Source organism: Liolophura sinensis, chromosome 5 (genome assembly GCF_032854445.1).
Source record: "Liolophura sinensis isolate JHLJ2023 chromosome 5, CUHK_Ljap_v2, whole genome shotgun sequence".
Taxonomy (NCBI): Eukaryota; Metazoa; Mollusca; class Polyplacophora; order Chitonida; family Chitonidae; genus Liolophura; species Liolophura sinensis.
In genome coordinates this window covers 15,388,055-15,410,958 of record NC_088299.1, presented here as the reverse complement: position 1 = coordinate 15,410,958, position 22,904 = coordinate 15,388,055, and the positions used below count along the sequence as shown (strand labels likewise).

At 39.3% G+C, this 22,904-nt stretch overlaps 1 pseudogene; it reads left to right on the top strand.

Moving 5' to 3' along the window:
• Positions 1-377: 377 nt before the first annotated feature.
• On the top strand, positions 378-21,749 carry LOC135465492 (alkaline phosphatase, tissue-nonspecific isozyme-like; annotated as a pseudogene).
• The last annotated feature ends 1,155 nt before the right edge of the window (positions 21,750-22,904 follow it).

Sequence of the window (22,904 nt, the reverse complement as noted above, 5' to 3'; positions counted from 1 at the left end):
TAATGCTGATCGCCATTGTACAAGTGAAATATTCTTGAGTACAAAGTATTAGTATTAGTGTAAAACACTAATAAAATAATAACCAAATATTGTATGTATAACTTGTATTTGGTCATGACAAAACAATTTCTGAGTATTAGCTAAGATGTAGATATCCACTTTATACAAGCATGTACAATACCTCAATAAAACGCACTGGAAAAGATTGGTTGCCTGAAGTTGTACACAATGCCGATGCTGGGGGCAGAATCGAGTAGCGCTACTTGAGGTTCTACTAACTTAGTGCTGATAGTCGACCAGACAGAAAAGTGCGTGGCAACCATTAGATCGATACAGCTTAGGGGTTTGGTTATATTGTCATGAATTCGACCTCTAGCATGGCGTTCAAGACTTTGGCGTTCCTGTTTGTCGTCTGCTGTTCGACTGTGCTGGCCAGAAGTCCATTGGAAGAAAGTAAGTCACAATAGCGACACTAAGCTATGTTCACTGAAATCCGTTGATTATTGATATTTTAGAACTTATTAAAAGAGGTAATGTCACATTCTGTTTGATGGGCCTACAGAATCATCTTGGTATCAACGGAAAATACTCGCAAAATATACCATTGAGTATTTGCTCCCATCATAATGCTTGTCGTAGTACAAGTATAGACGAAGTATTCTTGAGTGCGGCGTAAAACACAAATTCACACTTACATTTCTATATACACTTTTGTAGATAACATATTTTTTAACATGTAAATTGATTGTATTTAGCTTGTTTTAAAAACATCTGCATTTTTATGAACCTATTTACTGTTTTCTGGTTTAAACATGTTCTCATCACGATTGCCGAAGATTCATTCTGTCATTCAGTGATTTTCCTCCTCTGTAAAATCACCAAAGACTTCGAATGACTTTCAAATTAAAAGCTGAAAAGTGACTCAACCAACATGAACGTTCTGGGTTAATAATTGCAAGACGAATTCTAAAACAACATTCAACACAAAGCAACAAATCTATGCGTCGAAACGGACGTTAGAGTACCAGCCGTCAACCGGTAAGAACGTTCCAGATCAATAACCACAACGTCAATTCCCAAAACGACGTATAACACAAACCATCAAAGAGATAATAAAGTATATAAGCATAGGACGGCTTTATGCAACGAGAAGCAGTCAACAGTTTTCTATTTATGTTGGAAATACGCAAGGTATGTTAGAGGCGACTGAGTGAAATCAGTATTCAAATCGTGTAGCATGCTGGAAGTTGTTGATCACAAAATATATATCTCAGTAGCTTAGGTTAAGGGGGAATTAAACAAAAAAGAACTATAGAGGGATATAAAGTACGAAATTAGGACGGATTCATGTAAAGAGAAGCAACCAGGAGTTATCAGTGATGACGGATAGACACAAAAAGACGAATATATTAAACCAAATCGCGGACCATTGTCAGTTGTCGCTAATCAACCTATTTCAGTTACCTTTTGGTTGCAAATAGTCATATATCCAACGTGGCGATCTCCTTAAATATGATGAATACAGGGCCTCTAGACTCTTCTGTTATTCCTTACTTAATACACTGTTCTAGTTCTTTGATGGTTTGCGTTGAAATTGGTTTTGATATTATTCGCCTGGAACGTCTATTTTGGTTGACGTTGGTACGTGAATGTCTATTACGACGACTGGATTTAATTTGACATGTCCTAAAGCAATAAAGATGTGACTTTGTAATAATGCAGTCAAGGGCACCTTTATCTTGTATGTGTTTATTCAAATCCTTTTGGGCTAGTGACATCTTAAAATCGACAATCTGACTTGGCTCGGTTTGGCGCTCAGTGTAGCTGCACAATTCGTGACATTTCGGACTATCAGTTCACGACATGTTAATAAAGGCGTTCGTCACCCTATTACAGACATCGTCGTAAACAATTGTATATCAACCGTCATATCGAAAACCATTAACTGCCTCTTGTTTTACAAATGTTCTAGCCACGATATGACTGAAATATTGCCTATGTGGCAATAAGCCATAATCATTCATTCATTCCTATATGTTAACTGTTTATTGTCATGGATTTAATGATCACTAACCGCAAACCAGTTTTCAAAATCCTGTTCAAGATCAACCCCCAAAGAACTAAGAAAGCATGTATGAAAAGTACGAAATTAGGACGGAATAATGCAAAGAAAAGCAGAAACAATTTTCCGTGGTGCTGGAAAGACGCAAGGTGAATGGGTGGAATCAGTATTCAAATCTTGGACCATGCTGGTATATATCTGGTCGACAGTAAAATATGTATATCATTTGCGCTTTAATTGCAACTGTACATAAATCCAATGTGGCAATCTAATTAAACACGGTGAATATACGTCCCTAGAGTACATTTTGCTAAAAACCATGTTGACGTGGACAAAGGTTTGGCGGTGACACAGTAAAAAATAAATAAATCTAATTAGTCGCAGTAGTAGCTGGATGCATACACGCCTACAAAGGAGGTAATTAACGACGCCTCGGGTGATGTACGCCTGTGGTAAATTGACCTTGATGTTAATTAACCAGAATAAAATTTAATATATATAATAAAATGAAGTACAATTACTGAAGAACATATGGCTGGTAGATAGGGTGATGCGATTTATACTTTTTGTTTTATCAAAAGATAAAAGTAGGATCAAAAGCAGATTTTGCTTTTTTAAGGCGTTTTCTTGCGGGAATTCCCTTCATAACAAAAATATGATTACGTGAACCAAAATGATTTCCATATATTTCTTGTTTAGTTAAGGAGTAGTATACTTTAACAAAGCATCGTCCTGGTTAACGCAATCATATTTTCATCAATCGAAAACAGAAACAATCTGGAAGATCTGAGGAACTCTACATTCGCCATATTTCATGGCTTCCAACACATAAGCCGCATTGGTCCAGTGATAACACACCTGCTCTGAAACCGTTCTGTCGAATAGGATGACCACACAGCTGTTTGTTATATTTCTACATATATTGTCAAGCTATATGTTAGATAAGTATAAATATATTAATGTAAATCTATATAGATTATACTCAGTATTCTTCCAATGAAAGTTCAAAGTTCAACGCTATTTACCTCAGTTAACAGCATATCGTACAGTTACATAGAGAAAGGGGACACCTGTTTATCAAAACCTGCCATATATGAAATTGTTAACACGTCTTAGTATAATGTAACCTTAATAAAGGAATTTTATTTCATTTATCTCTTGTAGTATATGAGCTCACGGAAGTATGAATTTAGAGATGGATGCTAGGAAATCATAGCGATGTTTTCTTTGTAAGAACGTGGATGTTCAACATATCAATGTGTAGAGCTTGTGTTGTGCCACTGACCACAGGCAATTTTACTAGACAGTACAAGTATGACTGATCTTACAGACAACTGCGTACAGGCGACATGCTAAAAGAAATAGAGTACAGTTGTAAGGCGTCCTTTGGATTTACAAAAAATCTCTTCTAAAGAATTCAAAATCTGACTTGCTTTCAGTTGGCAAAAATGAGGGGTGGGCAGCTTGTAGGCTTAAATGTTTAAAGCACTGACTATCGGCCCCGATGGCTCAGTTGGTAGAGCGGTAGATCCAAGGTCAATCCGGGGTCGGGCCACAGTTCAGACCTTTAAAGGCCTTAGCAATAAGGCGATAGTACAACGACTGCTTGACCAATCGCTTGTCGACTAATCGCCCGCGTTGGCGGCTTGCTTGCCTTCGGTAAGTGGTCTCAGTGAAGCAGCACTTGATCAAAGAGCACCGGAAATCCGTCCTGTATTACATGTGCTCTAAGGACTCCTTCACGGTCATATGACTGAAAAATTGTTAAGTAAAGCCCAAACACTCACTCACTTAAAGCACTGACTCGCGGCGACTACTGGGCCCATGAGTAATGAAATCGCGTATTCGAATCCCGCTCTTGCTCTTTGTATTGCGGCTTTAAATAAAAACGTTTGCCAGGTACCTGACGGAGGTTAGTGGTTTACACTGGCTTCTTGGACGTATAAACCAGAACCCCAGCGTATAACTGAGACATTCTGGCTTCCGGTAACCAACATGAATTACCTCATCAATCTGTTGCCAAAATAATTTTTGCGGCTAATTCGCAAAAAATATAATTAAATATAAGCGTCAAGTCCGACATTCCTATACCATTCGTAGTCCGTAAAGGGCGTTCCAAGTCGATAATCGCAAGATCCATTTCCACAACAACGTTTAACACTAACTCCCGAAGACAAAGATATGTAAGAAATTATACAAATAAGAAATAAAGCATGTAACACACAAGAGAGAAGAGGTCATCAGTTTTCAATGATGCCGGGCAAACAATGAATATTTCAGGCATGAATTCCATATCAAAGTTCAAATTCGTAGTCAGTGAATGAGTTCCATGTCAAACAACAGCTAAACAAATATCTCAGTCGCGCTTTCATTGCAACTGTTCATAAAGGCATCATGCTGATGTAATTAGCATGGCTACCTTTACGGCCCCTAGCCCCAGGTTAAGCGGTATTAGATACAGTTTGAAAATGACGAGCGCTACCCACCCTAAACGATCAGATTATGATTCAAAAGTAACGGCCGATTACGTCTTTCCCGTTAATATGTAAAGATCTCATGCTACAAGAGGCGCCATCTATGATGTTACACATGACATACACGATAGACGGTTACACTGGGCAACCAGCGCCATCTATGTTGTTAAATACCATGTACGTGATAGATATGTACATAGGGATAACAGCGCCGTCTATGTGGTTGATCACAATGCAGATCGCCAGAGATTCTGAACAGCTCTGTCCATACCTGCCAACGAGAGTGTTATATTCATTGTAAAATTTGAGAAACTTAGAATGACGGCGTTTGATGGAGTATCCTTGACAAACTAGTTTTTGAACTAGCAGCTTGTGACGCAGATTAAAGTCATCACAATTAACACAAGATCTGACAAATGCTACAAGGCGAGATATGTATACGTCATATGCAGGACCCTTTGGTATATTGCTATCTAAATAAGGATAATTTACAATATCAAAATTGAAATTATACCTTTTATCGTAAAGGCGGCGTGAAAGGAGACCTTGTCCGTCTTTGTATAGATATAGATCCAAAATAAGATGTACCATCAGGACTATCTGTTGTCTCCTTTAAATCCAATGAAGGCGGATAGATTTCCTTCACCGCTTCAGCAATATGGGGATTATTTAACGCCAGTAGATCATCAATATACCGCTTGGTAAATAAAAAGGATCGAGCTTTAAAGATATTACTTTTAAGTAATTTCTGCATATAGTGGTATTCATATGAAAACAGGTATAGGTCTGCCAAAAGAGGCGCACAATTGGTACCCATTGGAATACCTATGCACTGTTGGTAAATGGTATCTCCGAATTTCACATAGATGTTATTAATGAGAAATTCAAGTAATTCAATAAATAATGTAACATCCCATGTGTGGTAACCTTTATAAAGAGTAGAACTAAAGAAAGCCTTATTGCTTCTGACGTTAATGTAACGGTGACCAGTTTTAGTAAATACCGAGACAATTAACGACGATATTCTTTCAATAAGATCTTTGTGAGGAATCATAGTATAGAGAGAAGAGAAATCCAATGTGGATACGTTTTTGTACGGTATATACATATGAGCATCGAATTCTTCTGTAAGACATTTGGAGTTGTTAAGAATCCACGTGCAGTTGACACCTGCATTTTTTGTTATGGCACAACAATACTTGTTCCAAAATGACTTTACTTCTTGTAACGCTCTCGTAAGTAGGGTTGACAAGTGTTTGGTGGTACAGCTTCTTGAATCTGCAATAAATCGAGCCTTGTATGGGGATTTATGCATTTTAGGAATCCAGTAAAGTTGTGGTATTTCTGTGTGACGGATAGGTATATTTATGTGCCTTTCTTTAAGATAGGTTTTTGTGTTTGTTAAATAGTTCCTCCAGAGTACATGTAGTAGCAGAATACGTGGATGTCGTTGTAGATGCACATAGCTCTTGAACAAGAATTTGATAATAATAATTCTTGCAAATAAAGATAACATTATTAGGAGCCTTGTCTGCTACGGTGATGACAAATTTACTGGGAAGGTCAGCGAGTGTTTCTTGCACAGTGGGATCCTTCAGAACCTGTTTAACTTTAGGTAGAGCATCAATGTCTAGACGGTGTATAGTTAAACTAACTCTCCTTTTGACAATCTCAAGCCAATCGTTAAGTACCGAAGAATCCACTTTCTCCCGTTTTGACCATTTTTTAACATACTCCTCAAGTGCCGAGATGATATTTTTTTTGTTGATCGAATGTTGACATTACTCTTTTCTCTATACTTAGGACCCCTCACAAAGAGATTCCTTAGATCATGATTCTTAATAATATTAAGGTCACCTGTCAGGACATGTTTACATTTGTCGTAGGTAAAAACTGAGGATTCACAATCACAGTTATAGCCGCCAGAAGTATACGTCGCCAAATCGAACTCCTTGATGGCCTGGGAATAATTGAAAATTTTGGAAGCGATAGGCTTTGTATACTCATAGGATATGCAAGGTGGCTCTTGGATATTAAAATAATTAGGCACAGCACTACGAACATCAGGTTCATTAAAGATGCATGGTAGGTTGATTAAATCAAGGCCACTGTCTAAATACTTTATCTTCAGAAAGAGTCGATCGTGTTGAGTTTCAATTGTAGTTACAGGGCGATACAATCGAAAATACGATATGTCTTGACACAGACATACAAGGTGAGATGGAACATTAAAATTGTGTATGTTACTGGATACGTCTTGAACGACCTGTTTTAGCAAGTTCAATGGCAGTGCATATAATACTGTGCGTAGAGCATGCATGCTATTAAACACTATTGCATATAGAGAGTAAAACCAGAGCAGAAACTATTAACACTAAGTATCTCACCCTTATAGGCAAGTTAAAAGCTCGATCATTGGTAAGTTTTATTGGTAAGTTTTTTCTGTCCGACATGCTCTTTTAAATGTAGTGTGAAAGCTGACTGATCCTAATTCCTCAATTTTTTCGCATGTGAAAGAGCAACTTTCAGTGCAATTCATGCACATTTATATTTTGATCTCGGAGACAAAACTACATTGGCTGAATTTGCCAATTTCAAGGCTTTACATAAAGTATAATTTTTATCAGTCTACACAGATACCTTGGCAATATGCCTGAATAGACACCTTACAAACATGCGAAAAGGTTGAATTATTACAGTAATGCAGTGGCTTTTAAAACAGGGAAATATTTAACCCAGGGCTAGTTGCGGCATATAGATATTTATAACCTAGTAGAACAGAGCAAAAACTAGATAAAAAGTTAATAATATAATGGAATAATAGAGTAAATATGAAATCTAATAAATTGTAATGAAAAGAAAGAGCGATGATCAAAACTTACACAGTTAAACAACTTGTTGTATTTATATATAGAGTAACGATTTTTATCTAGCTTAAAACATTAATTATGGTTAAAATATCCAGAATATCGCAATGGTCTTCAAATATATGTCAGAAACCTTAATAAAACTGAATCGGATGCAAGCAAAAAGGGTGATTTCTGAGGGTAAAACATATTTTTGACACACAAAAAGACAAATCTCCCACACCGAAAAACCAACAATTTAAAAATGCTGTTCACCGAGCCGTATTAAACTCAGCGCTCTAATAGTTGTGCCTCTGGGTTAAAAAGGAGAGTTATAAAACCTTTCACACACTACTACATAATTAAGATTCAGTCATGCTTTAAAAGATAAAAGTTCATTTAACTTCAACTTTTTGTACCCGTTCAACATATGGAGTGCTAGTCCAGACTGCTCTTGTTGAGAATAATGTTCTAGGAGCTCATCATATCATAGTTGACAAATGGTTACGCATATTAACCGTGAAACACTGCCTCTTGTCACTTTACGTCAGTCAATGTTTTAGTCACGCCTCCTACCACTATGGTTCCAGCAGAACTACATAACCCCCCCCCCCCCTCCACCCCCCAGTGATGTGAGTTGCAATTTATTAGACATCAATGGTCCAGCATTTCTCAAAATGCTGTATTGTCATCACATTTAATTAAACAATCGCATTAAAGCAATAGAACGGGACCAGCTTAGTCCACTGGCAGATTCACAGTGAATATGTGTACCATTGTCAAGCTATGAATTAAAATAAATTCTTCCTAACATATTGAGTATATGGTTTCAAACGGAAACTGATACTGGAACACCCAAGACTTCCGTCATCTTCACGAACCAAATTTATGATTCCTATTTTATATACAGATTCCATTCCGACATTTGTTTTGATTGATAAAAGATAAAATTCATAAAAGTACAACCTTTTGCCTAAGCGTTTTATCTTCAGGTAAGGTTTTACAAAGAGTATAATTCCCTTGTAAGTAAATTTGTACAGGGTGTCCAGAGTCTCTGGACCCTGTGTCTAATTCAGCTTACCCGGGGTAAGGGTCAAATATCTATCGTGTTGAATATGATAGTTACGTTGGATATATGAACAGTTGCAATCAAAACATATACAGAACAGATGTTCAGATTAACAACTTATAAATTAGCATGGAGCATGATTTGGATACTGACTGGATTCATTCGCCTAGAATGTCCCTTGTATCTTTCCATAATCGTCAGAGGCTACTGACAGCCTCTGTTTGCATGCAATCCGTTCTAGTTTCTTACTTTATATATGTTCGAGTTGCACAGCTACATGTGCAACATTTGAACATTTTGTTGTTCAGCGCGTGCAATTCCGCCATGTTTAAAGGAGATCCCCAAAGACCACACCAAGTGTTCCCTAGACACAATATTTATGCTATGTTAATCTGTAAACTGCGCTAAGGAAAGTATTATCCTAGCTAGTTCTGTTTAAAAAATTCCATTAAAGTTGGACCCTGTGCCTATCTTGTCGACATCGGAGCCCTGGCCGGGTGAGGTCATTATCAGTAAGAGCTGCCGGGATTATGTATTGAAAAGCGCTGCAAAGCACTGTCGAATCCATGCGTTAGGCCTACCCGCTGTGTGTTTTTCCATAAATTCCCGGACGTGAACACCTCCTAATTAGCACCCTGAAAATCATATAAATAAAACAGTTTTCCAACAAATATTTTGAAAGATACCGGAGTTGTTTTAAGATTCTGGAACAGCGTGTAAGCTTACAGAATATCGATTGGGCGATGCGATGACCGATTTTAGCTCACATACCAGCCATGTCATCATGTCACTGTAGATGACGCAAACGCGTCCCCTTCTGCCACAAATTGGCCATGCTTGTACCTGTGGAGAATTTGGCACGGTTTCACAGTCCACAGTCTATAAACTTTTGTCGCAAAGTCGAGCGATACCGACTGCGACTGGAGAATCCATGTTGTCGGGCCAAGGGATTGTGAGCTGTAGTGAAAAACCTGTCGCTCAACCACCGTGAAACTAACGATCGAGCTAATATTTTATGTTTAATTTTTTGAAAGTAACAACGGCAAAAATAAATGAGGCTTGACCTATACTGAATAGAAACAGTGATTAGTAAGACACCTAAATGCCAATTTAAGCTTTGTCTGAGTCGGGTTATAGGCATCAATGTACGGCATGACGCGCCCGCTGTGCTCAGTGTGAACAGGAGGGCTGTCCTGTAGCCTCGTGGACACTGCAGGGCAAAGACTGTTGGCTCCCTAAAGTCCGTCACAGCCTCCTGTTTCAAATAAACAAGTTACTAAAGCCTTCTTTATCATTTGGCTTTCTGGGTGGGATATAAGCCTCATCGCATGGTAGAATTCGCAAGCCCATACGTGTAGGCCTACGATTATGATCGATCAAGGGTGTTTACGATGGGATATCTGGTCCATATTTTCTCAGTCTGTGGCATTTTTAGGCCATTATGTAACTTTACGCAGTCGCAAAACACACTTGGGCATGGAATAATCTCGAAATAAGTTGTGCACCTAGAGAAACCTCAGATACCTGCAGTGAATCTACCGCTGCGACGTCACAAGGTCAACGGAAGTGGGGTAGATTTTCTGACATTTGATCACCAAATTCTACCGTTGTTTTTCCCTTTTCCACGTTTTAAATGACCAAGATGGATTCAGGGGGTATTAAACTATCTATATGCAGTTTGGAAGGCTCACTATTGGGGTTTTACTTTAATAGTCTTCTGGTGTATTCCTCAGATGCCCATTACTGGAATGAAGTCGCACAGAGTCGGTTAAAATCCGCCTTAAATATGCGCCATAATACGAACGTAGCCAAGAACGTAATATTGTTTCTTGGAGACGGCATGGGCCTTTCAACAGTGACAGCAGGGCGGATTTTCAAGGGTCAACTGAAGGGCATGACGGGTGAGGAGGAAGACCTGACCTTCGACAAATTTCCTTACAACGCTCTTATCAAGGTCGGTGATATTCTGTAAAAAAATTACTGCTTAAGACTTTTTTTGAAAAATTCATTTTAATAATTGAATCTTAAGATGTTCCAGATATTGACAGTTCTTACGTCACGGCATTTTCTACCTTTTTCACGTGTAAATCGTGACAAAAGTATTGTGAAGTGCATAATACATTTAAATAAATTCTTGTGTTATTAAAGTAAACACATGTTTTAGAGTATAAAAATAATAAAAAAACCACTTTGCACAACATTGGCACCCATCACAATCAATATGATCAATACAAAGTTCAAATAAGTTCAATAAATATTTACTTTCAGAAAAAAAGATGGATATTTGGAACACTGTTTCAAATGGTGTATCTGATGACAGTGACTCAATTCCATGTTTCTGTTCACTTTAATATAAAAATGATGTTGGCAATTCCGTTGAATAACATTTGACTTTTCAAATGGTCTGTTTAATGACCACTTTACTGTTGGTCATAATTTAACGACTTCAGGAAGTCTTCCATTGTCCAACGTTTTCTGACCATAACTTGTTCTATAAACACATACTGTTGCATTGAAGTACATCCAATGAATAAATATGGCTGGCGTTTGCTGGTCGGTTTCAGCCTTCAATCAGGAGGGTGGTGGAGGGGAGGTGCTGTCCGGTAACTAGCGACGGGCCGTGGTTAACTTCTGGCATTTGATTTTCTCATCTCGTATACCTGATCCGAGTCGTAGTAATAAAAAAATTCTGAAGTACGATGTGATACATCAGTCAAAGAAATAAACTGTAATCGTTGTAGACATACAATGTGAATCACCAAGTTCCTGAATCTGCCGGGACGGCCACTGCGTTTCTGTGCGGTGTAAAGGATAATAGAGGGGCTGTTGGCTTAGATGCCCGGGAGATCAGAAATAACTATACCAGTCAGGAAGGCACTGAAGTTGACTCCATACTGAAATGGTCGCAGACAGAAGGTAGGTCATTTAATGCTATGGGGTCTGATAGCAACCTGCGGATGGTCGTGGGTTTCCCCCGGGCTCTGCCCGGTTTCCTCTCACCATAATGTTGGCCGCCGTCGTATAAGTCAAATATTCTTAAGTACGGCTTAAAAGACCAGTAAAATAAATAAATGAATAAAAAAATAAATTTATAGCTATGGGAAAGGACGTATTTATTTATTTGATTGGTGTTTTACGCCGTATTCAAGAACATTTCACTTATACGACGGCGGCCAGCATAATGGTGGGAGGAGAGGAACGCCCACAGCTCGGAGAGGAACTGGGAAGATGCTGACATGGACTGTGTGCAGGGAGCGTGTAAGGATATCACGGATCAGCTGATATCAGATAACAAAGATATACAGGTATTCACTGACAATAACAAATCTGAGCAGGTTAATATAGCATTTACCCAAAATTTATGTCAGAGGGAATGATTTATTTACTCGCAATATAGGCGGGGTATCAGGTGTAAAAGCGTGGGAGTGTCACCAAAACTTCAACTTTAATGAAGGACTTTGAGAATTTTGATCGTATTATTTGGTCACGTGGCGAGAGCACGTGGTCACATCCACTACTTATATCCCTACCTTTGGTAATTTCATTTTGTTTGCAACTAAACTGAAGCCATTTTCGGATCAAATTTACGGTTTAGATAAAATCATTAGTTGACTGGAGATATCTTACTTCCCAGTCTGATAACGTTTTACTCAAGGAATTGAAGTCGGGAGACCCCGGAATCAAAATTTTAGGCTGCTGCATTGCTTGTCTCTGAGCACGGAGAGGTTAGAGCAAGCAAAGAGGACTGGTTTGCCCGTTGTTAGTATATTGTGACTAAATAGGGCATCTTGTCTGGTGTCTTCGGTGTGATATTTCAATGGTCGCAGCACTAAGGCAGAGGCAGACAGCAGGCCCTGAACTCAGCATATGTAAACAGTGGCAAGCTCAATTTAGAAGCTGACGCCAGTTGTTCACATAACACCATCCATGCATACATGCATGCATACATACATACATACATACATGCATACGTACATACGTACGTACATACACAAATGCACGCACACGCACACACACACACACACACACACGCGCATAAAACATACTTACATACATACATACATACATGCATACATACGTACGTACATACACAAATGCACGCAGACGCACACACATAAAACATACATACATACATACATACATACATACATACATACATACATACATACATACATACATACATGCATGCATGCATGCATGCATGCATGCATGCATACATACATGCATACATACATACATACATATATACATACACTCAAGGATTTATAGTTAAGGATAGGGTTGAAGCCACTAACTCAGGCTACAAATACAGAATTCATACAAATCTCCCTCTGTGAAGGAAGGACAAAATCATGACGGAACGTTATGAGAAAACATATTTCCCTTCGAATAAAAGCACCCTGTTTGTTGTATTAAAGGAGTCTACTAACTCTACTCGTCTGGCAACTGTTCTTCATTTGACTATTCAAACATTTTTCGGCTCATCCGTACTCGCACGTGACACTGAATCTACAACCATTCTGCATGAGAGAAAGTTAAAGTCCAATTGACCGATATTAATGCGGATGTCTCTATGGTGTTTCGTCATACTTGTATGGAGGTAGCTTTAACCAGCAGTGTAGGAATCATATCAAAGTCACCGCTAAAAGATGAGTTTTCATCCATGCGCCGATTGCACAAAGCGATCTTAGGCGAAGTTGATTGTAACAACCATGGCGACACATGTTAAAAGCATATGTTGTCTTAGTGGCTACCGTCAACTTAGCCTACGATCACTTTGTGCAGGAGGCCCCTGGTGACTGTCTAACCATCACAGCAGCTTTGTAAACTTTTTCCGGATAAAGTCGCGTGTGGAAGACTGGACATTCATTTCACTAACCAGCTTGACTCTTCGTTACGTTTATTGATAAACGTTACAAAGTTGCCTCTCTTGTTTACTCTGAGCTGGAAGACGAGCAATCATTCATTCCAATGAATTTTTGTTAATATTTGACAAACATTACAAACTTTTTTTCTCAGGTTATACTCGGAGGTGGAAGGTGAATGTTCATCCCACTGACGGAACCGGATCCAGTAATGGGGACGAATGACGAGGCTAAGAACAGAAGGGACGGAAGGAATGTGATCAAGGTGAGGGAAAGGCCAGAGGAAAATGATCAAGGTGGCGTAGTAAGGGGAAAGCCAGATGAATAAGATCAAGGTGGATTAGTAAGGGGAAAGCCAGATAGATAAGATCAAGGTGGATTAGTAAGGGGAAAGCCAGATAGATAAGATCAAGGTGGATTAGTAAGGGGAAAGCCAGATGAATAAGATCAAGGTGGATTAGTAAGGGGAAAGCCAGATAGATAAGATCAAGGTGGATTAGTAAGGGGAAAGCCAGATAGATAAGATCAAGGTGGATTAGTAAGGGGAAAGCCAGATAGATAAGATCAAGGTGGATTAGTAAGGGGAAAGTCAGATAGATAAGATCAAGGTGGATTAGTAAGGGGAAAGCCAGATAGATAAGATCAAGGTGGATTAGTAAGGGGGAAAGTCAGATAGATAAGATCAAGGTGGATTAGTAAGGGGGAAAGCCAGATAGATAAGATCAAGGTGGATTAGTAAGGGGGAAAGCCAGATAGATAAGGTCAAGGTGGATTAGTAAGGGGAAAGCCAGATAGATAAGATCAAGGTGGATTAGTAAGGGGAAAGCCAGAAAAGAAGTGGGTTAGTAAGGAGAAACCAGAAGAATCTGATCAACGTGCAATAATTTGGGAATTTTAGAGAAAGCTGATCAACGTGAGGTAGTTTGGGAAAGGAGGAGGAAGCTGATCAACGTGAGGTACACAGTTTAGTTTGGGAAAGGGACGTTAATCTGATCAACGTGAGGTACACAGTATAGTTTGGGAAAGGCGAAGGAAGCCGATCAATGTGAGGTACACAATGTAGTTTGGGAAAAGGAGAGACGGTTGATCAACGTGAGGTAGTTTGGGAAAGGGAGAGAAAGATGATTGAAATTTTTTTAGATTGTGAAATCTAAAATATAGGAAAAGGGAGAAGAGCCTTATGAAGATGAGAATGCCGCTTTTGTGTTTATGTATTTGGTGCTTCACGTCGTACTCAAGAATATTACACTTATACGACGGCGGCCAGCATTATAGTCGGAGGAAAGCGGACAAAGCCCGGGGAAAACGCACAACCATACACAGGTTCTTTTATGTTTAAAGTCTCCTCCTGTGGTGTCTCTTTACAGGAGTGGAAGAGGGATAAAGAAGTCCGCTGCCTTCCTCATAAAATACTCTACAAAGACGCGATTTATTGAACACAGACGCCAAGCATGCCCAATACATACTAGGTATGTATATCCAGCAATTCATCAGTTTAAATGCGTTTACCAAAGGAAAAAGAGAAACATGCGAATGAGGAACGAAGGCATGAAGAAACAAGAAGGTACTGGTGCTTTTTGCCTTCGTTGTAGCTGTATTACTACATGGTCAGAGCACGAGTTGTAAAAGTAGTTGTTTGGACATACAGGGTACAAAGAATAGTCCATATGTCAGACCACATATTGGTACCACCCGGGTGGCCAAACCTAATTGGTACTAACATGTTTGTAGGCTGAGAGGTAGTAAATCAACGTATGATAGCCTGGTAACTTCATCATATATTTTAATGGAAATGAATAATCACCCTTTTAGGCGTTCCGTAGATCAGTAATAATAGAATCAGCAATATTGCTTATTTTTTCAGTCAATACTGGCAAAGCTACTCTAAATAGTTATTTAAGTTTAGCAGACGTAGCCATCTACATTGTATCTACATTTCAAGGTGAGTTATCGAAGATAATTCATTTGACTGGTACAGGTAAAATTTATAAGGCTTTCAGCTATGTCGATGCAGGTTGTCATTTACTCTAAATAGTTATTTAAGTTTAGCAGACGTAGCCATCTACATTGTATCTACATTTCAAGGTGAGTTATCGAAGATAATTCCTTTGACTGGTACAGGTAAAATTTATAAGGCTTTCAGCTATGTCGATACAGGTTGTCATTTACTTCCACATTTATGGTGTAATAAGGTATATGTATATTAAGATAGATTATCTTCCGAAAATAAATGTTCATTTTATTTTCTTACCTGTGATCAAGATGTTTTAGAACTATACTGACTGTACAAACGTTTGATGAGATATGCTTACTTACGAAGGCATCGCCCATCGTAATTTTCTGATACATTCCTGTTCAAAAAATAAATACTTGCTGCATATTGTAGGTATTTACTTTGAAAATAATATAAACCCAAGTAATGGATAGTGTTGATGAAGACAATACTCTGCCAGCAAAGCGACCATGCATGTATTCTAGACAGGCACCGTGTACTTCAGAGTGTACGATAAAACATGTATTTTCTCTAGCAAGTCTAGCAAACACCAGAAAAGACAAACAACAAAAGAGGCTCTTGTTCAGTCTGTGCAGCTGCGTGCAGATTACAGCGTGCGAAGCACAGCCACCCAAAAAAACTTGACAACAGAATTCTTGCCCTACTCAGCAGAGACCTGGTTGCTGCTGAGGACTATTACCATAAGTCATACTACAGGCTGTACACAAAAAGATAGTCTTCCACCAGATCTAGTGTGCATGTAGGTGAGGAACAGGACCAGGCTGAAGGAGAGTCTGAATACGCCGAAAAACAAGCCTGTGAAGAACTGTTCCTGTATATATGAAATGAACTCCGTCCAAATCTGAAAGTGCTAGCTATGACAGATATGACACCAAGGCTTGAGAGGTCAATACATTCTTCAGGCATTGCGGACGTCAAACTATCCACCAAAAAGAATGTTCGTCGTATGTTGGAGAGTGAATTGGGTGAAACACTCCACTTTGTTTTGGATGAGAAGTGAAAGCCTCTCCTCTGTCCAGGCAGCCTGTCAGCAGATGATCTAGCTAAACAAGTCTATAGTGTACAGAAAGATCTACAGAAAGCAAGGGTTGCAACCTCCCAAAGATGTCATAATCGAAGCAGCTATGCAACTAAGACATCAAATTAAGGAACAAAATTTTAACAACTTTTGGCCTCCTGACACAGAGCAGACTGTCATTCTTCAATCCATTATTACGTTCGTGTATTCTCTTCTCACAGGAGAATGTGAATGTGAAAGTCCCTCTGACAGAGCTTAGCGCCTTGCCCTTTCTTTTGGCAGTTATCTTGTATATGCAGCCACCCATGGAAAGACAAAGCCACCTAGCACATTCTCCCATTTGCTGTGAAGTCTTTGACAGGAAACATCGAACTGATATGAACTTTGAATCGTCACGGTTATGGTGTTTCTTACTATTAAATTGAGGAGATTGGCGCTGCACTTTGTGTCCAGAAACTCGAACTCTCTAAGGAAGACATTCTACTATCAGGAAACATTAATCCAGGTGTGTTCACAACACTTGCCTAGGATAATAGTGGCCGACCCAAAGAGACACTAAGTGAAGAAGGTACCTCCCGCAGACTGAATGTCACACCTATCCACTCTAAAGTTATATGTGCAGTGCCACAGAATATTCTGCCTAGAGCTCGATAAATCCTAGAAAAGAAACATTAAGCCTAGCCATGGAATGGTACCAAGTTACAATGTTGGAAAACGAGTTGGGCCACCAGCAATTGTAACTTTAGATGCTGACACTACAAGTAAAGTTCAGGATGCAAATATCCAGAACCACACATGGCTCCTAGCTAGAATGTCAGAACCTGACAAGCAGACGATCAGGAGTTGGACTGGATTTAACATTAAAATCAGCAGTGATATCACCGTCATCCTGGGCCCTGTAAACTACTTGTCCACCATAAGTTCTCCTGCATCAGAAATGTCAACTGTGAATGAAATCCTGGAACAAACACTTGCCATCATGAAATCCTTGCAGCTCTAAAACATTGTCTGTGTGTTTGACCAGGCTCTATGCCAAGTCGGCTTAGATATTGTGGAAACAAGATAAATTCAGGGGCATTATTCTCAGGATGGGTACTCTCCCCACAATCTGCAATCTCTTCTCCATCAGAGGCAAGAGATTTCAACCTGCCGGACTGAGAGATTTGTGTTGATTTGTGTGTCATTGCAGAAGGCTCAGTCACTGGAGTAATGGAAGGACGCAAGCACAACAGAGCTGTTAGAATACACAAACTTATGCATGAAGCTCTCTCGAGGCTTGCCTGGAAAGGCTTTCTACCATGGTTAAGAGACTATCATGAACAAGATGTTCACGAGATGGAAGAAGAGATGACCAACATCACTTGCTTATAGTAGTGTCTCGCAAGCATCATTGCAAAAGCTGCTCAACAATGAATCCTGTGCACACATCCTGAAACTATTTCAGGCTTACCTAAACTCCCTCAGAAATGAACTCAGCCTGTGAACTTTCTGGATGTCTTACCTCGACATGACAGGGCGGGGGAGGGGGCATTATGCTGGATCTGATTCACGCCACTGGGGAGGGCAACTGATTACTTCACCATGCTGCAATCCGAATGATGCTTCCATGATGCTCAGCCTATGACAAGGCGAACTATGCACGCTTCTTAACCTTTTGTTATGCTGAAATGTTTCCATTACCTAAAGAAGACCCTGAAGTACATTCTCACTTCATGCAGGGTGGCTTTGCTGTCCAAAAGGGTAATCATAATCAATTTGGACGGATCACTGTGGATCAGACAATTGAGGAGACCGTAAACACACAGAAAACTAGAGGTACGAAAGGGTTTAGTTTGAAAAGTGGAACAGTAACCAGATTCTATCTCATTCTATCAGAGTACCGCAGTGGGTACTTGGGGGCAACTAAGGTAGTTCAATGTAGAACAGACTTTTCTTATCTTAATGGAATCAAATTGGTTGAACCCTTTCAACTGAGAACATGAAGAGCTTGTCAGTCTGTCCACTGCTATAGCGGCACCGCAAGAGGTTGTGTAGAACCTTCTACACGCCTACAAGATAGGAGAGGAGACATATTAGGTTTTCAAGCGGGATCGACTGGAAGCTAATATTCCAGCCACACAGTTCTTTGACAAGATTACAAAGAATAAACTAACAACCTACTCTGGCATCAGGAAAAAATCACATAACCAGAGACATGGAAACTGTTTGGGCAAATGATCCTTATTGCGGAAAGCACAAAACTTAAAATGAGAAATGTTACGGTTCATCCTCTGGGGACATTGCCTTGGGCACTAGCTAATAGTGATGGGTCTCTTCGTAAGACTAACAAAGCTGCCGTAGCCAGGGAATTAGAGAAGAATTTTTCTCCTGGAGAAATAAATTCTAAGCCATCTGCAACTTTAATTGACGGGATGAGTTTGGTCCAAAACTAAAAGGGAAAGACATGACCTTTTCGCAGCCTGCAGACATAGCCTCGTTTTATGTTCCTCATGAAAGTGCTAACGGTGATCGTGTTGATGTTATATTTGATTCTCACAAGCAGACACTGGTTAAAGATGCAGAAAGAGAAAACAGGATTGCAGACAAAGGGATCTGCTTCAGGAACATTGCACCCTGGCACAAAACACCAGCAATAGAGGAAGCTTTTTGTGCTCTGCAAGGCCTAATCAAGTTGCTGGTAGAATCTTGAAAATGTATTTAAAAAAAACGAAATATTGCATCGCGTTGTGTCTTTTGTAGGAGTTACCACAATACTTTATGAAGTTTATCAGTGGAAATGGAAATATATAGCAGTGTGATATATTTAGTTTAGTCATTTGGCCACACGTAGCTGGTGAAATCCGACCTCTTGTCAGTTTACCTCATTTAGGGTTATATTGTAATTGTAAATAAACAATATACATGTACACACACCCTAGTATTATGGCGTCAGCAGAATTAGGTAAAATATAATACTAATTAGAACTTATTAGACCGCATTTCATGTCACTGTTCATTAAATCTGTTCACAATACAGCATTTGAGTAATATTAGACCAAACGTTGCAAGAAGACCAAAAACCTTAGTGTTTTTGTTTATATCTCAGGGCTCTTTGCAAATGGTCACATATCTTATGAGGTGGAGAGAGACCAGAGTGAGACGGGACAGCCATCCTTGTCGGAGATGACAGAATTAGCTATCAAAGTCTTGAGGAAAAACACTAATGGCTATTTCTTGCTCGTTGAAGGTAAAAGCAGACGAATTACAATGTAAATGGTTTGTAAGTTCTATGCAAAACTTAGAGGATGACATCAGCTTTTAGCACACGAATTGCACATGACAAAGCCTATTAAACTGAAGCATTTGAGATATTGTATTGTTTATGCATCTTCATGAAAACCGTTTATATCAGCTCAGTGTCCCTGCAGTTTTTTTTTGTAGAAAATATTTTTTTAAATGTAGGCTTACATAATTCGAGGCAATCATAGGCTGACATATCAAGACGGCTTTCAGTGTTTTAACTCTTGACCAATGACATCTCTTCGTAAAAGCGGTTCTTAAGTGAGACCTAAAACCAGGAGGTTTGTCAGGTATCTGGTCAGGTGAGTTGTTTTCTAAAATTACTGTCGTCCTTAATCGCGGAGTTGACCGAAGACCAGATAGGCTATCGTGTACTCTGACTGACACCACTGATTCCTGTTAGATTACCAAGATGACACACACACAACAAATCAAAACAAGAGTGACTTAAGTGGAGAGGTCATGCACCACGGTTTGGCATGAGAAAAGTTAAAGCAGAAAAAAGTTGAAAAAAAAAGTTACGAGGCATTTGAACCCACACGTACGGTAGTACTAGTAGCAACAAATTCTTATAAAACATTCTGAGCATGTTTTTTCAGTTTGATGTGATAGCAGGTTAATGTACGTGCTGGTATTCACGTTGTCAGTCAATCAAAAGCCAGTGTTTATGTTGTTAGTCTATCAGTCAATCCACAACTGGCGTTTATGGTGTCAGTCAATCCACAGCCAGTGTCTCTGTTGTCAGTCAATCAAAAGCCAGTATTAATGTTGTTAGTCTATCAGTCAATCTACAGCTGGTGTTTATGGTGTCAGTCAATCGACAGCTGATGTTTATGTCGTTAGTCTATCAGTTGCCGGTGTTTATGTCGTTAGTCTATCAGTTGCCGGTGTTTATGTTGTTAGTCTATCAGTCAATCCACAGCTGGTATTCACGTTGTCAGTCAATCAAAAACCAGTGTTTATGTTGTTAGTCTATCAGTTAATCCACAGCTGGCGTTTATGGTGTCAGTCAATCCACAGCTGGTGTCTCTGTTGTCAGTCAATCAAAAGCCAGTGTTTATGTTGTTAGTCTATCAGTCAATCCACAGCTGGCGTTTATGGTGTCAGTCAATCCACAGCCAGTGTCTCTGTTGTCAGTCAATCAAAAGCCAGTGTTTATGTTGTTAGTCTATCAGTCAATCCACAGCTGGCGTTTATGGTGTCAGTCAATCAACTGCTGGTGGTTATGTTGTTAGTCTATCAGTTGCCGGTGTTTATGTTGTTAGTCTATCAGTCAATCCACAGCTGGTATTCACGTTGTCAGTCAATCAAAAACCAGTGTTTATGTTTTCAGTCTATCAGTCAATCCACAGCTGGCGTTTATGGTGTCAGTCAATCAACTGCTGGTGGTTATGTTGTTAGTCTATCAGTTGCCGGTGTTTATATCGTTAGTCTATCAGTTGCCGGTGTTTATGTTGCTAGTCTATCAGTCAATCCACAGCTGGTATTCACGTTGTCAGTCCATCAAAAACCGGTGTTTATGTTTTCAGTCTATCAGTCAATCCACCAGTATTAATGTTGTTAGTCTATCAGTCAATCCACAGCTGGGGTTTATGGTGTCAGTCAGTCAGCTGCTGGTGTTTATGTCGTTAGTCTATCAGCTGCCGGTGTTTATGTCGTTAGTCTATCAGCTGCTGGTGTTTATGTCGTTAGTCTATCAGTTGCCGGTGTTTATGTCGTTAGTCTATCAGACAATCCACAGCCGGTGTTCATGTTGTCAGTCTATCAGCTGCCGGTGTTTATGTTGTTAGTCTATCAGACAATCCACTGCCGGTGTTCATGTTGTCAGTCTATCAGCTGCCTGTGTTTATGTTGTTAGCTTATCAGACAATCCACTACTGGTGTTTCTGTTGTCAGTCAATCAGCTGCCGATATTTTCGTTGCAGATGACAATGACTACATACAACAGAGCGCCGTGCCTATGAAGTGGGAGTCCCACGGAGGAGAAGACGTGGCTGTCTATGCCACGGGGTCAATGGCACATCTTTTCCACGGGGTCCAGGAGAAGAATTATATAGCTCACGTGCTGGCCTATGCTTCGTGTGAAGGTCAAAATAAAGACCACTGTGAAGCGAATGGATAAGATGTATTGAGTCTTTCCTCCCGTTTTCTTGATATACTGTAGATTCAATCTATTTGCTTTGATTTATTCTGTGGCATTAAACGCTAACATAGACGATTCATTAATACCTTATGGTTTGTGTTTAACTGTTTTAAACAACTGATTAGACCTTCATTTTTTTAATTTTATCTCTGATTCCTTCCAATTCATCTTGTACATTGGACGCTCAGAAACAAATGCCAGGAGTATACATCACTGAGAAAAAATAGATGGATTCCTTCATTCAAATCGCAATTATAAATACGAATGGCCTCACGTAACATTCTGACAATCTCGATAATTTCTCTTCAGTATCTGAGATCAAACACTTTCGTGGCAGAGATAGCGATATCATATGCAGCTTAACAGAATGTTAATGCTTTTCAGCATAGCTTTCCACAAAGGTAAGTTGGGATACATAGAGGGCTCAAGAATTCTTGTCCGGCTCAAAATTTTCTGATGGTCTGTTGATGATGTCATCAAAGAGGAACAACATGGGCCACTTATAACGAGAAAATTATAGTTCATAAATTAACAATGTAAGATTAGGTATAAATTCTTCATTGATGAAAAACGTATCTGATCACGTCAACTAGCTCTGTCCAGTTGTAGGTTACAACTATATTCTGATTCAATATCAGCCTAAAATTCAGCCGCGAAATAATTTCACTGATTGTTGGTGTTCAAACATTGTTCTCTACAAATGCTGTTATCACAATAGAATGTTAATGGATGTATGTCAAACCGAACACCGTTACCATTAGGATGTCTATGGATGTTGCAGTGTGTGCTGTGTGCCATATTCAAGATAATATATTTTAGCCTATCCTGCATACTGTTTGTAGTAATCACAAAACTATCACAAAAGCCAATGATCTTTGTTCTCCAGACGCTGGAAATACTTCTGCATCATAACCGTTATTTGTCATTATGAAACAGGCATATTTTACTACTCTGTGGTCAATCCATTTTATTTATGTTATGATCCAAAAAGAGTCAAAAAGAGTCTCCAAGGAGACAGGCGGAGTTTTAAGATTTAGCGTTTTCCTGTCGAATGTTCAATGCAAAGAAGAGAGTTACATGAAGCATGTCAGATGAAAGACCATTAAATACTGTCCAGGAAAATAATCCGATTTA